A 15,447-nucleotide genomic window follows, 5' to 3' on the forward strand; every position below is an offset into this window, starting at 1 on the left:
AAGCTCCATGTAAGTAAATACACATTATTAACATGTAATATGAGTGATAATTTAGTTTATGGCATAATAATAATATACAGTCTTTACTATTGTATGGTTCAGTAAGCTTATAGTCAGAAGTAGGGCCTACAAAAATAGACATAGTGGTTTATTAATCAACAGATTGATTTATCCATTCATCAAATGGTTCACATTTATTACAGGGCTTAACACTGTGGTTTTTACTTCATCTTTCTTTTGTTTTGACATTTGTTGGAAGAGTTTATATATATAGCTATTAGTCTTTTATAACAGTTCAAAGCATAAAAATAAACAAATAATAGTGATACTTATACTAATAATAATAATAAATGAAAAAGTAAAAACCGAGTTACTTGAAACAGTTTAGCATCGTTGAACAAAAACTTTGGAAGATTGCTATCACGAAGCGCTCGAATCAGAACTACATCTTCCGGTTTGTCAGGATTCTGTCTTTTTAAACTGCCAGCCATAACCAGGACAGATTTTACAGCTCGCATACCTAAAACAAAATGTGTATATTATCATAAATTTGCATATTTTATTTGAGTGTGTACATGTCTTTATTTTTAGGATATAATTATTCATGAGTGTCTACTATTTTTAGGACATTATTATTTATGAGTGTGTACTTTTTTTCTAGGAAATACTTATTGATGAATGTGTCAAGGTTATTACCAAAGTCATAATGATCTTGTTGCGAGAGTTGTTCATTTGAACCATTTTCTTGGCTAATGTTCTGGAGGACTCAAATCCTTCTGAGTACAAGATAACTTCAGCAATCAGACCTAAAAGAAAAGAAGCAATAAAATATTAGAACTGGAAATAATTTATCTACAAGGAGTCACTTTGTACAGGAGTGACAATAAACTACAACTGTAAGTTGATAAAAATGATATATAATAAACACTGCAGCTGCATACATAAACTAAAAGAAAAAGAGAACACATAAGGACTAATGGCATTAATGGAAAAAGCTTCATTTGTCTTACAGCTGAAAATGAATGAATATTGAGAGGAGATGAAATGAATTAGCCCAAGTTCCCATCATCTAAATAGAGACAATATAGCAAATCTAGCATAAGATCCAAGCCATCAGAGGCTGAGAAAGAAATTGCATGTGATACCAGAGATAAAAGTAATAAAACATTCAAAAGGATCACTCAACTTTAAACTGGTTCATAGGTTTAGGTTCTATTTTTGTTGTCTTATAAATTAAATACATAAATAAATGTCCTTAGGAGTCAAACTTTGGCCCGAACCATGCAAAGTACAAGACAATACACGACAATGGCCTGTTCTGCACAATGAACAGTTTGTTCAGGCATCCATGACAGGCATCATATGTAGTTGCAGAATTGGGCCTTTTAGGATTTTTCTAAACACTTAGCCATTGTTGTACTTGTGGCTTTTGAATACTACTAAGGAAAAGACCTTCTAGATGTTTCATCCTCTTACCATAATCTGGTACCATCATTGATATAGGTCTAAACAAAGCCTGTAAATTATCAGGTAATTCTGTCCGTCCAGCGTAACCAGGATTCATAGTGATGAAGGCTGCACATGTATGAACCAGTTTGATCTCACGCCCTTCAAACATGAACCTATTGAGCTATAGAGGGAGAAAACATAGAAAACTTTGTTCTTACCAGTCTAGTAATCTAAAGAGAGAGACAATTTTTTTTATTGTTTCTAACACCAATCAGGTTAACCAATTTCATTAACAAATCTCCTTGACCATAACCTACATGGAAACATACATGCACTATATGCAATTACCAAGCTTCTATCTAAGGATTTTAAAACTTAGAATAAACGCACCCACCTCTCAAACCATCACTAAAACAGAGGTAATGATAATGAATAGTCAACAGTAAATTGGAAATAATGATTATGACGATCTCAGGAATATATGGTGTGGTGTAAAAAAGAAAATATATGAAAGTTTTAAATTGCAACATTAGAAAATACAAGAAACTGCTTGACACATAGAATTTGGAAAAATAAGTAAAACAAAAACACTGCCCATGATGAAATATTGTTGTGTTATTCTGATGAAATATTGGTGTGTTCATTTGATGAAATATTGGTGTGTTATTCTGATGAAATATTGGTGTGTTATTCTGATGAAATATTGGTGTGTTATTCTGATGAAATATTGGTGTGTTCATTTGATGAAATATTGGTGTGTTATTCTGATGAAATATTGGTGTGTTATTCTGATGAAATATTGGTGTGTTCATCTAATGAAATATTTGTGTGTTATTCTGATGAAATATTGGTGTGTTATTCTGATAACTCTTTGAAAGATTGATTTTGTTTCGCTTTTTAAACCAGAGTTGCTGATTTATTCACATTTACATACACACTTGTATCTACTGATTATAATATGGAAAGTTTGCAGTAGTATTTAGTATAAAAATTCCAATCCCATTATTCAAAATCTACAACTTAGAGAAGTCTATAGACTTGTGAGGAGCAGAATAAGTTGAATAAAATTATAGGAATGAGGTACATTTTCTCACACTGATCTTTGTATTTTATAATGATGGACTTATTGGAGTTAATATGGTGTCTTTTTATTTACAGTGCCTTGTACAACTGAAGTTATTTATTTCTTAGTCTGCAACACTTTTCATAAATAATACTTCCAAAAAAACTAAGCCTAACGATGTTCGCCACTTTTTCTAGAGAACAATGTTTTAGTCTGATTAATTACATTGATTGTTTAACTCCCTTTCCATATAATATTTAAAAAAAACACTCTTCTTTTAGTAGGCAATAATGGAGATTAATAAAGGACTAGATTGAAACACAAGAGGCAAGCATGTAGGCCTTGAGTTTCATGTCAAAAAAAACAAACAAACATGTAGTCCTTGAGTTTTACGCCAAAAACCAACAACAAAAAAACATATAGGTCTTGAGTTTCATGCCGAAGTGTAATCTAATAAAGGTAAACTTTCATCTGGGTCGTTAGACCTAATAAAAACACAAGAAATCTTCAGTCAGAAACCTAGAACCCAAGTATTTACTTTCATGCACAATGTTCAATATGAAAATATTATTTTCTCATTAGATTCTTTTGCTAATATTTTTTTTTTGTCTTTATTACAGTTTATCCTATATTATGATAACCGTATTAAAGTAATTACATTTTGATAAAAGTCACTTTATCTTGATTAGTTATTATTTGATTTATTTTTGGGCTACACTTTATAATTGACACTTCCCTTGATGGTAAGACATGCTTCATATTAGCTGCTTTAGCTTCATGCCTATGTTACTTTTGAATCCTGCCTTATGTACTTTTGATTCCTACCTTAGCTACTTTGGCATTTCTGATAGTAATAAGTTGTTGAGCAATAACAGATAAAACTTCAATATTGATTCGGTTGAACTCATCAAAACAGCACCAGGCCCCTGACTGTGCTAGCCCAGAGAAGAATCCTCCCATCATCTGGAAGAATACAATGGAAATTGAAACTATCAGTTATGTTAAAATAACATAAAATTTTAACATCTAATAATTGCTCAATAAAACAGTATTTAATATAGCTGAAGAAGTCAAACCATAGAGCAGTGATGCCCAACCTAATTCGACCTGCAGGCCATTTTAATTTCCGACACTCGTGTCGCAGGCCACATAAACGAAAAAGTAACAAAAATAAATGCAGAAATGAAATTGACATTAAACTAATTTTATGAGAAACCCATGGATGTAGTACTTACATTAACTAATGGGATATTTGAATTTTTTTTTCACACATCGAAAAATGGGTTTATTTCTCTACTTCAAATGTGAGCAACATTTTAGCTTTTCCCACCGACCCATTTTCTTGTCTCTTTGTGTTAAATATTCCCATCAATACCGCTATATTTGTTTCATAATGCTGTTCAAATGCTTGTTTTTTTTTTTTGTTAAACAGCCACACTTTCTTTATAAAACAAATATGTTGGCTTATTATCATGTTCCGAACAAAAAAAGTAAAGATCTGTTCACTTTTTCTGTTACATTTTACATCTAAGTGTTAAATGTCATGGTACCAATCCATTAGAAAAAAGAGAGAGCCCTAACGTAGGTAAAGTTACATTTTTCAACCTTTTTTTTGGGGCAGAAGGTATGGGTGATTATCTTAATTTGGTTTGGCGTTTCAGCGGGCCGGATAGAACCACGTCATCTGGCCCGCGGGCCGTACTTTGGGCATCACTGCCATAGAGTAATTATTATCATCATTGACAGACCTCTGTCCTAAGATGACTATGGCTATCCCATAGAGCCTTCCTTGTTAGGGCTATAGCGCCAATGCATACTATGTAGAACCTGGTAGTTCCAGTCTTTTCCATTTAACTGGCTAGGTCAGCTGAGATCATTACTACATCATTGCTGCATTGCTGCTACATCATTGCTGCTACATCATTGCTGCATTGCTGCTACATGGCTGTTCATTGAGTGTCTCTCTACCACTTCTCTACACATGGTGAAGTCTAGATCTATGTCCATGTCTTCCCAAGCATTTATATGCTCTTCTATTCGTTATTGTTACGATCTCTCCTCTACTGCCCAGGCTCACTTCAAACTGCACCACACGACACAACAAACTCAAAGAACCTCACAACTCATCAGGGCTCCAAAGTAACAGTAGCAATTTAATTTCAAATACATTAGAAATACTGTACGGTTGGCAACAACATCACACTAACTGTCCAAAACCTAGCCTAGCTCCGCCTGACTTCACATACCGTCTGTCTCTAACTTCGCCTCGTCTGGTCACATTGTGAGGTAACGTGAAGTGCAGTCTTTCTAACACACTCACTCTTATATAGTCTCTACCGGCCTTCTAGAATGGGATGGAACGTTCTTGGTCACTCAGAATGATCACAATCACCATGACTTGCGTGCGTAATATTTACACACAGGTCGTTGCCGAACTGGCGTGTACTGTCACTGGTCACAGTTGACCGCTCATCCTGCACTGGACTGTGGCGATTTGAGTAGGCTAAAAACACACAGCACTACCCCCAACTGTGTCACCACCAGGTTTACAACAATATGATTTGATGCATTCTGAAAGCTTCATTTGTACATGATGATCACACCTTTATCATCAAGATAGTTAAGCAACTATTTTCTTTTTAAATGTAGGGATCACCACAAAAGTTGTTTTTTTTTTTCCTTTTGATCACATCCACTTGGCAGAGGTGGGGACTTGTTTCACATACATTGACCATGTTTTGTACTCAGAACGCATGTATTGTAGACTTGCATCTTTTTGGGGTGAGTTTTAGTTTTATCAGACTTGTGAGCCTAATCTAATGAAAATGGAAGCAGCCTTCCCTTCCAATAGCATATTAAGAAATACATGAAGTTTAGAACACTAGAGCATCGCCAATAAAAACACACACAAAAATATAAATCTAGAGAGGATTAATTTACTTCTGTTATAGAATTTATTTATCTTAAAATATATTGTGTTATATAATTATCTAAGTCACTGAGCCTTGTGGAGTTATATGTCATTCAGTTTTGTAGTGTTTATGTCACCCAGTCTCATGTCTGTATGTAAGCCATTAGCCATGGTGTTTTTCAATGAAAGTAAGCTTCTCTATGGTTTGTCTGCCCCTCAGCCATGGTGTCTCTGCCTAAAGGCAGCACGGAAAACCAACTCCTAGATACCCCCTCCCCCCCACCGGTCCACAAATGAGATTGGACCAAAAGCGCTCTGAGCATGCTATAAGCATGAAAGTAGCGCTATATAAAAGCTATAATAATAATAATAAGTCAATGAACAATTTGAACTAAATATTCAATATTCACTAATTCAAATAAAGTCTTTATAAAAGAAACATAATTATATTTAAGGTCCTAATCACCTTATAATCCAAGCTGTCTGAACAATTAAACACTACACACCATATAGCCAAAGCTTTAGCCAAATCTTTAGTTGTTTCAGTCTTTCCAGTACCAGCTGGACCTACAGGTGCTCCACCTAGATCAAGTTGTAGGGCTCCCATAAGGCAGAGATAGCATCTGTCCTATGAATGAGCAATGTGGCATGAATAGAAAACTAAAGATAGAGATGGTTGCTGTTTTAATGCATAAACTAGAAAGATGAAACTTATCCTTCTAGGAGGGAGAAAATTTTTTGTCAATGTCTCTATGATTGTGCTTATAACTATTTGTCAAAAAGTAACATCTGGCATCACTTACAGATTTTGAGCTCCCATTCTACTAGATTACTAATGAATAAGGTACTAATATGTTAATCATAAAATCTTCAGGCTAGTTAAGCAACTGAGAATTTACAATTTAAAAGTAGGGATCTACACAAAAGTGGTAGCTGTTTTTTTTTAAACTAAAAGCATTGCTATTAAGTTTATTTAAAACTAAAGAATTTATTAGCAATTAATTCTGTTGTGTTCAGTAAATTTGTTAAACGTGTTTGCCCAGTTAATAATCATTGATGAAATGGATATGTCAACTTAGTTATTCAAATATTTTATTTTTTTAATTCAATAGAAATATCCACTTGAATCCTCAAATAGTCAGGTAGGCATGTTCTGAAAATTAGTCAGGTCATGTCATATTATTCAAATGTTTTATCCTGACATTAATTCATATGTTTTATCCTATCAATTGATCAAACAAATATGCCTGTCACTTGGAAAAATATAAATAATCCAACGATACCCATATCAATAAACTTACAGTCAGAGGTGTAATCACTAGTCTAGGACAGGCTCCAAGGTACTCATAGCCATAGGTGTAGACAGCAATTGACATTCAGACAACACAGTTGTCCACTTCCATATTCCAATAATATCTGAGTTGTTTTTGCCAGTCAAAACTTAAAAGTTCTGATACCTGTTAACACAAGTTTTGTTGTTTCTTCATTTAACAAACAAATGAAAGAAGGCCAGATTCATGAATCTAGTAGATCAAAAGAAATGCCACACCAAAAAACTTGGCTAAAGAGATTTTAAAACTGCCAGCAGCTACAACTTACAACTTGAAATATATATAAGATATATTTCCTCTAGATTGTAAATGTTTTGAATGCACATGCAATGTTTCCATTCATGTGCAGAAAAGAAAATGTTTTTGTTTTGTTCCTAGCATTATACTGATCCCCAGAAAGATTTTTTATTTATATGCAGATGATAATGACACAGACCTAAAGAGACTAAAATGAGTCCTATAGTTACAAATGTAAAAGAGGTAAAGCACTGTGCTACATTTCATCACCATTACCAAAACTATTCTTTATTTTTAAAAACAAAAAATTTTCCCAAAACACAGTTTGTAAAAGCGAAAGAATGAAACTGTAACTTGTGATTTTCCTTTCTATCTTTTTAAAAAGAAGATCTTGTGTTTATTTAAACGATGTTTTTCTAAATGCTCTTTTTTTTTTTGACCATGAAGAATTGAGTGCTGATTAATATAGGCATAATTAACCACATTTGGGACAATTAGGATTTTGTCTTTTTTACAATGGATTACCATTTTTAAAATTCCATTTGACTGATTAATTTGTAAAGCTTTGATTTTTTTTCAGACATACTATTTGTAAGATATTAGCTATAGATATTACATTCTAATACAAGATTTTAAAGCTTTTGGTAATCTCAGGGCTGCATGTAAAACATTTCTGTTACCTAAAGGGTCACACATAATGGTCTTTCTTTTTGCACAGCATGGAGGGATAGATAGGGTACTTGGGGCACTATAAGGTGTTGTCATTACAGATTTTACAATGAATACATTTCATTTAAAAATATTTTTAATGCACATTTCACCAGTCATCTTTTAAGAAGAGGTCTTAGTTGCATGAAGCAATATGTATTTTCTAATGATGTCAAAAAAATTGATTTAGCCATCAAATGGAATTTAATAATATTAGGAAGATGAAAAAGTTCAATGTCAAAAAATGTCTGACCTGTTTTTTCACCATTTCTGAAATTATGTCCCGTGCATGAACATTGATTGTAATAAGAGCGCAGAGTGTAGCTCATGCCAGTTTAGGAAGTTCTCCTCTCACTGCCCCAGCTAGAAGATTTAACTCCTGTTGATAGAAAGTGATTTTGAAAGTACTGATATATTTTAAGTGCTGATACATAACGGTAGAAAAGATAAGTTTTGTGAAATATAAAATCAAATAAAAATTTTTACTGTAAAGCTTCTTTGTTCGAAGTCCCTCATTCCCCTGATAACTGTTCGAGAGTCTCTAAGAATAGCTGTGACATCACGGGTCCACATCATTTGACATATTGTTAGAACAACCTAAGAACAGAATTGATGTTGAAGAACAATGATAAAAATGGTTAGCTCTATCATATACAAAAGTCTGAGATCAATATGTGTCTGAACTCCAACATAGCAGCAAATGAATTCATTAAGTTTTTCCAAAGCGTAGGACAAATACAAATTAATGAAAGTAGAAATAAAGATGTAAACTCAGAAATCCAAGATAAAATTAAAGAAAACAATCCAGCTTACTCCTTGGGAATGACCACTAATCTTAAAATGAAGGAACTAGATGAATCCCTAAAAGTCCTCAAACCAAAACAAGCCCCGGGCCCAGAATAATTATCAAATGACATGCTTCTTCACTTGGGTCCTCAAGCCAAAAGAAAACTGCTACAAATATTCAATGCTAGCTGGAAATCTGGCAGAATTCCAAACATCTGGAAAAAAGCCATTATGATCCCTATAATAAAGCACGGCAAACCAAGAAATAAACTGGATAGCTACAGTCCCATCAGCCTAACTAGCTGTACTTGCAAACTGATGGAAAGAGTGATAAATAGAAGGCTGACATGGATCCTTGAGTCAAATAACCTACTCACTGAAGCCCAGGCTGGCTTTAGAAAAGGCAGATCAACAGAAGATCAAATTGCCTTCATCACACAAGAAATAGAAGACGGCTTTCAAGAAAAGAAACCAACAACAATTGTGTGGGTTGACTTAGAAAAAGCATTTGACAAAGTCTGGGAACAAGGTCTCTTGCTCAAGCTAATCCAGCATCACATATCCCACAGAATATACAACTGGATAAAGGAATACCTAAATAACAGAAAAGCCTTAGTTTGCATGCAAGGACAAAGAAGCCACACAGTGGGTATAAAAAATGGCGTCCCCCAAAGAGGAGTCCTATCCCCAACAATTTTTCTAATATTCATAAACGATCTAAATCAAAACCTACCCAAAAAAGTTAAAAGCAGCATGTATGCAGATGACCTTGCCTTAATTAGCACAGAAGAATATGTAGGAACATCGAAATTTCGATTACAAGATGCTCTTGATAAACTCAATAATTGGTCCAAAGACTGACAAAAAAGAGAACATATACCATATTCTCACTGTCAACAAAACAACAAACAATAAAATTAACATTAGATAAGGAAGCTTTAGAAAAAAATGACAGCCCTACTTATCTTGGAGTCACCTAGGACCAGAGACTAACCTGGAAAAACCAAATAGATAAAACACAGAGTAAAGGCATCCAGAGACTATCCCTCTTGAAAAAATTAGCTGGCACAGATTGGGGAGCTAATCACAACATCCTGAAAAAGACCTATACCAGTTATGTAAGACCTGTACTAGAATATGGTGCCACAGCATGGGGCTCAGCAGCCCAAACCAACCTAAGAAAAATAGACAAGGTTCAAAATATTGGTTTAAGGATAATGACAGGAGCAATCAAAACAACACCCATTAGAGCTATGGAGGAAACCACTGCCCTGATCTCTCTGGATGAAAGAAGAGAAATAAAAATCCTTTCCCAATTCACTAAATTGGAAACCTTTGAAAGGCACCCACTCAGAACAAAAATCCACAAAACTGGCACAAAAAACATCTCAAAAGGACCAATTTCATACAGGAATCTCTAAACCTAAAAAAGAAACACCAACTTGAAAAAATTACTCTGGAATCCTCGATACACTATAACGAATTTCCACCCTGGGACGAAAGCCCTCTTCCTACTATAAGGGACCATATTGAAAACATAAAAAGAAAATCTGATAACAGACCAACAGAGCTCAAGGAAATAGTGAACTGTTTTCAACATACCAATTACCCTAGCAATCAGTGGATCAGAGTTTACACGGATGGCTCATCCCATAAAGCCACCACAAATGGAGGAGCTGGAATACTTATCGAATGGCCAGATGGAGGAAAACTAGAAAAATCCATTGCAACTGGAGAGCTCTCTGACAGTCACAGAGCAGAAAGGGAAGAACTAGCACTAGCTGCTACCATGCTAGCAAATCATCCAAGTTCCCCTCACAATCAGATTGTCTTGCTAACCGATGCAAAAACAACCCTCCAAAGCTTGCAAAACTCTGATTCCTCTTATATTAAAAACCTCAGAACAGCACTTACAAAGCTCAACAACAAGAGCAAAAAAACTGTTATTCAATGGATATTAGCCCATATACAACTAGAAGGAAATGAGAAGGCTGACACACTCGCCAAGAGTGGGAGAACTAACTCTCAAATAAACTCTGCACTCTATCCAGAAGAAATGAAGAAATTAATTGTAAACAAAATAAATGAGAAATGGACGAGCTCTCATCCAAATCACAAGAAAGATGAAGCTTACTATAAGCTATCCCGACAAAACCAACGTCTAATCTTTCTCAGGACCGGACACAACAGAATGCGACAACACATGCACCGGAAGCTCAAAATTGGAGCCAGTGAAATCTGCCCATGTGGAGTATCACCAGAGAATGCCGACCATATTGAAAACATAAAAAGAAAATCTGATAACAGACCAACAGAGCTCAAGGAAATAGTGAACTGTTTTCAACATACCAATTTAATGCTGAGGTTGACTGAAAGAAAAATCCAAGTCTTTGAGAGAACAGAACAGAAAAATGCAGGGTATCAAATACCAGGAAAAGAAGACTGGCTGGCAAAAAGGAGGAGCTCCTCAATACTGTGAAGAGATGAAAGCTGATGAGCTGGTTTGGTCATATTGTAAAACATGACTCATTGCCTAAAATCCTTCTTCAAGGTACAGTGGAGGGAACATGAAGAAAGGGTCAATCTGGCTGGATAACATAAAATAATGGATCTTAATATCCTGCTAAGAACACCTGCTGATGAGGTAAAGTGGAAGCATTTGGTTATGTGAGCTGTCAAAGTACCCCTAGACCAAAAGTCAAGGGACAAATGAAACGAAGTGATAGGGAAAAATGAATGACTAGATTAAAGCACAAATAGAACAAATAAACAACTAGATTAACACATTAATAGTAACTACCAATACGTCTATAAATAACAAGAAACAGGATCAGTTACTGATAATACTTTAGATACTGTACCTCCAAATACTTCCAGTCATGTAACAGACCAATGGGAAATGAGCTAATGTATCCAGGAACAAAGCGTCAGGCCTGAAACATTTAAAAAAAAACAAAAGGCTATTATTAAAATATTCACTTTATTAAAAAAATGCTAAAAAATTTTGATAGACAATACTAATTCAAGATATTTCTTTATAAACCCATACTAGTAAAAACAACTAAAAATGAAAACAAATGGCAAATAAACAGAGGTCACAGACCTGGAAGAAGATGGACCTCCAGCTTGAAGGTTTAAGATGGGCAAGACATGGGAGGGGGAGTCAGTGGCTGAATAGTTAAGTGCTTAGCTTCAAAACCTGGGGATTTTTAGGGCACCCCGGAGTCCACCCAACTCTAATGGGTACCTGAATTTAGTTGGGGAAAGTAAAGGTGGTTGGTAATTGTGCTAGCCACATGACACCTTTCTTATTAATTGTTGGCCAAAGAAACAGATGACCTTAACATCATATGCATCAAGGTCTGAAATGGGAACTTTACCTATTTTTTTTAAGACATGAGAGCAGTTGGAGAGACTCGCCCAGAACTGAGACTCCTAAAGGAAGATGGTTGGTAGCCTATGCCACAGACAAGACAACAGGCAGAGATGAGATGATGAGACCTAGGAATTTTTTTTATTTCATTGCCTATACTTATAAAAATATTTTATTATACTTACTGGTCTTCAAGTAACACAACTATTGGACTGAAAGCATATGGGTCAATGGAAGAAAATCACAAGGGAATGATAAAGTTGAATATTCCTCCTGAAGCATGCTCTGCCAAGAGTTTAACTAACTGGTTAAATCACCTGGTGGCATTCTTGTAAGCACAATGTGGAAAGACCTGACAAATGAAACACAATGATTGGATAACAAAAGTACATTATAACATTGATGTGTAAGTTGTTCAGAAACTGAACTTTATATGTAGTGTAGACCAAAGTTACTGCCCTTTGATAAGTTTAATTTTTTTTCAATCAAGAATTCAACATTGTTATCCAAAAACATCACAGAGATAGATGAACCAGTATTTCTTCTTCTTCTAGCCAACTTTAGTGCTGCTGAGCTGTGAGCTCTTTTGCAGACTGTGCCAAGGAAAAAAAAAGTGTGTTTTCTTCAGTTGTTCAGCACTGCCGTACATGGTGTTGGTTTTATTGGGCTGTAGTGGAAGTAGGGTCTGCCTAAGGTGGATTAGGGAGGGGCATTCAAAGAGGATATGGTTTACGGTTTCAAAGGGGTGGGCACAATGTCTGCAAAGGGGTAGTTGTGTGGAGTTCATTTTGCTCAGGTGGTAATTTAATAGTGGTGTGTGTCCTGTTCTTAGTTGGAAGATTGTAGATTGTTCTTTGCGGGGGAGGAAGTTAACACTGTCCAGTTTGTTAGGAGTAGTCATTTCTCTGTACATGGCTCTGCCTGTGTTTCCTGATGCCCATTGGTTGAGCCACTCCTCTTTGTGATTGTTGACTAACATTGACCTTAGGGTGAGGTAGTTAACAGGTCTATCTGGTTGTTCCATAGATGAACCTGCCTTTGATAGCTTATATGCCTTTTCATTTCCCATGATGTCAATGTGTCCAGGGATCCACTGTAGTGTAATATTGATATTTAATTTTGATATCATCTGGTGGATTATCACAATGAGTGTTGTCAATTCTCTTGAGCTGTTTGAGGTGCTGCTGTTAAGTGCTTGCAGAGTAGATTGGGAGTCTGTAAAGACAACAATATCTGATGGTGGTTGCACTCCTTCATATAATTTGTTTTCCCCTGTCTGGAGTGCTATGGTCATTGCCTCAATTTCGGCTTGGAAGTTTGAGCAGTAATCACCACAGGGTGCGCTTATCTCAAAGTGTTTATTTTTAGGGAAGACCAGGAAGGCACCAAGACCAGCATTGATGGTAGCTTTGAAAGCCGATCCGTCTGTATAAATATGGATAGCTGTTTTTTGATAGCTTTCGATTGTTTCAAGCGTGCCTACTTTGAGCTCCAGTGGATTTGATTCTTTTGTTAAGGTGTTATTTAGTAAATGTGTTTTGATGGTTGGTTGTTTGTAGTTTAGTCCGGGTGTAATGTTTGAAAACCTGGTAATTTTTTCTCTTTTATTGGGTAGGTGGTGTTTTAGGGCTAGTTCGTCAGTAAGTTGGATCAGAGTCCTTTGCTTTTTTTGGTTGTTTTTCCTATTTCTCTGTGTTAGTAATTTATTAGGATGATCATCCTCCAACCTTCTGTATCTCTCAATAGCTTCTAATGCTGCTCTGTTGCGCCTTAACTTAAGAGGTTCAATATTGGAGTCTATTTCACAGGCTGCTGTGGGAGTAGTTCTCATACCTCCACTAATTAGCCGCAAGGCTTGGTTTTGGATTGTATCTAATGATGATTGATAGGTTTTGTTGGCAGCTACTTGTATGGAGAGACAGTTATCCATTACAGATCTGACATATCCAGTGTATAACTGTCTTAAGGTTTTCTTTTCAGCTCCCCAGGATATTCCTGCTAGGTGTTTTATTATGTTTAATCTTTGTGATGCCTTTTCTTTTAAATCTGCCATAAAGTGTTTTAGAGACAGTCTTTGGTCTAGTTTTACACCAAGATATGTTGGATTTTCTTCTTTATTTATTGGCTGAGAGTCTATTTTTAGGATGTAGTTTCGTTTTGCTGTTTTGTTGCTGTGGCTAAAGATTCTTCTTCTTCTTCATCGTTCTCATTGTTATGTTGGAGTGTTCATATGACTAGACCAATACATGAGATGAACTGCGCAGTGGTTTCCAAATCAGGGAGCTCTCCATATAGTTTTCTTTCTATTGGGGTGATTTGGGGCCAATGTCTTATACGGGCCTCTTGGTAGAGAGAGCAGTTTTGGAGGACGTGGTCGGCATTTTCTGGTGATACTCCACATGGGCAGATTTCACTGGTTCCAATTTTGAGCTTCCGGAACATGTGTTGTCGCATTCTGTTGTGTCCGGTCCTGAGTCGAAAGATTAGACGTTGGTCTTGTCGGGATAGCTTATAGTAAGCATCATCTTTCTTGTGATTTGGATGGGAGCTCGTCCATTTCTCATTTATTTTATCTACAATTAATTTCTTCATTTCTTCTGGATAGAGAGCAGAGTTTACTTGTGAGTTTGTTCTCCCACTCTTGGCGAGTGTGTCAGCCTTCTCATTTCCTGCTAGTTGTATGAATATGTGGAGATAGTTGTGAGGGCTCTATTTAGTTTGGATCTAGTCAGCACTGGATATTTCTCTGTAGTCCAAATTAAAAGGTCATCTGCATAAAGTGCCTTATTGACCGAAATGAAGTCCGGGAGGTCATTCATGAAGATTAGAAAGAGAGTGCAGCTAAGGCCTGAACCTTGTGGTAGTCCTTCTTCCAAACTTTTTTTTACTAGAGATGGCACCTTCGAGTCGGGTTTGAATGGTTCTGTTTTTTAAGAATGCCCTGATCCAGCTGTACATTTTTCCATGGATGCCCATTTTTTTCATCTTCAAAAATAGACCTTTTCTCCACACTTTATCATAGGCTTGCTGCAAATCTATAAATACTGCTGTAGTGTGCTTTTTTTCATGAAACCCTTCCACTGTGTCCTGGATAAAATGAAAGAGGTGGTCTTCTGTTCTACTTGCTTTCCTGAAGCCAGCTTGTGCATTGTGGAGTGAGCAAGTACTTTCTAGCCACCAATAAAGTCGGTTATTGATAATTTTTTCTGCCATTTTGCCAATGTTGGATGTTAGAGATATTGGTCTATAACTTTTTGAGTCTCCAGGTGGTTTATTTTTCTTTAAAATGGGTATTATGTTTGCGGTTCTCCATTCCTGTGGTATGTTCCAGTTTTCCATGTATGGTTGATAAAGTTAAGTATACAGTTTTGGGCCTGTGGTCCTAGTCCCCGAATCATTTCATTTGTTATTTTATCGGGTCCAGGGGATTTTCTTGACTTGAGGCTTTTTAGGGCAGTATTGAGCTCATGTAGAGTGAAGGGAGTGTCAAAGATCTGACAGTTGACTGTTGGAGCTTTTTCTTCTTTCTTTAAGATATTACTGAAGGCCTGGTCCAGTTGTTTTCTTGGCTTTGACTTGTTAATGCTGG

General features: G+C 35.9%; 1 pseudogene; it reads right to left on the minus strand.

Moving 5' to 3' along the window:
- LOC106061156 (dynein axonemal heavy chain 6-like) overlaps positions 1–15,447 on the minus strand; it is a 146,998-nt pseudogene that overhangs the window by 43,314 nt on the left and 88,237 nt on the right.

This window comes from Biomphalaria glabrata, chromosome 6 (genome assembly GCF_947242115.1).
Source record: "Biomphalaria glabrata chromosome 6, xgBioGlab47.1, whole genome shotgun sequence".
NCBI lineage: Eukaryota > Metazoa > Mollusca > Gastropoda > Planorbidae > Biomphalaria > Biomphalaria glabrata.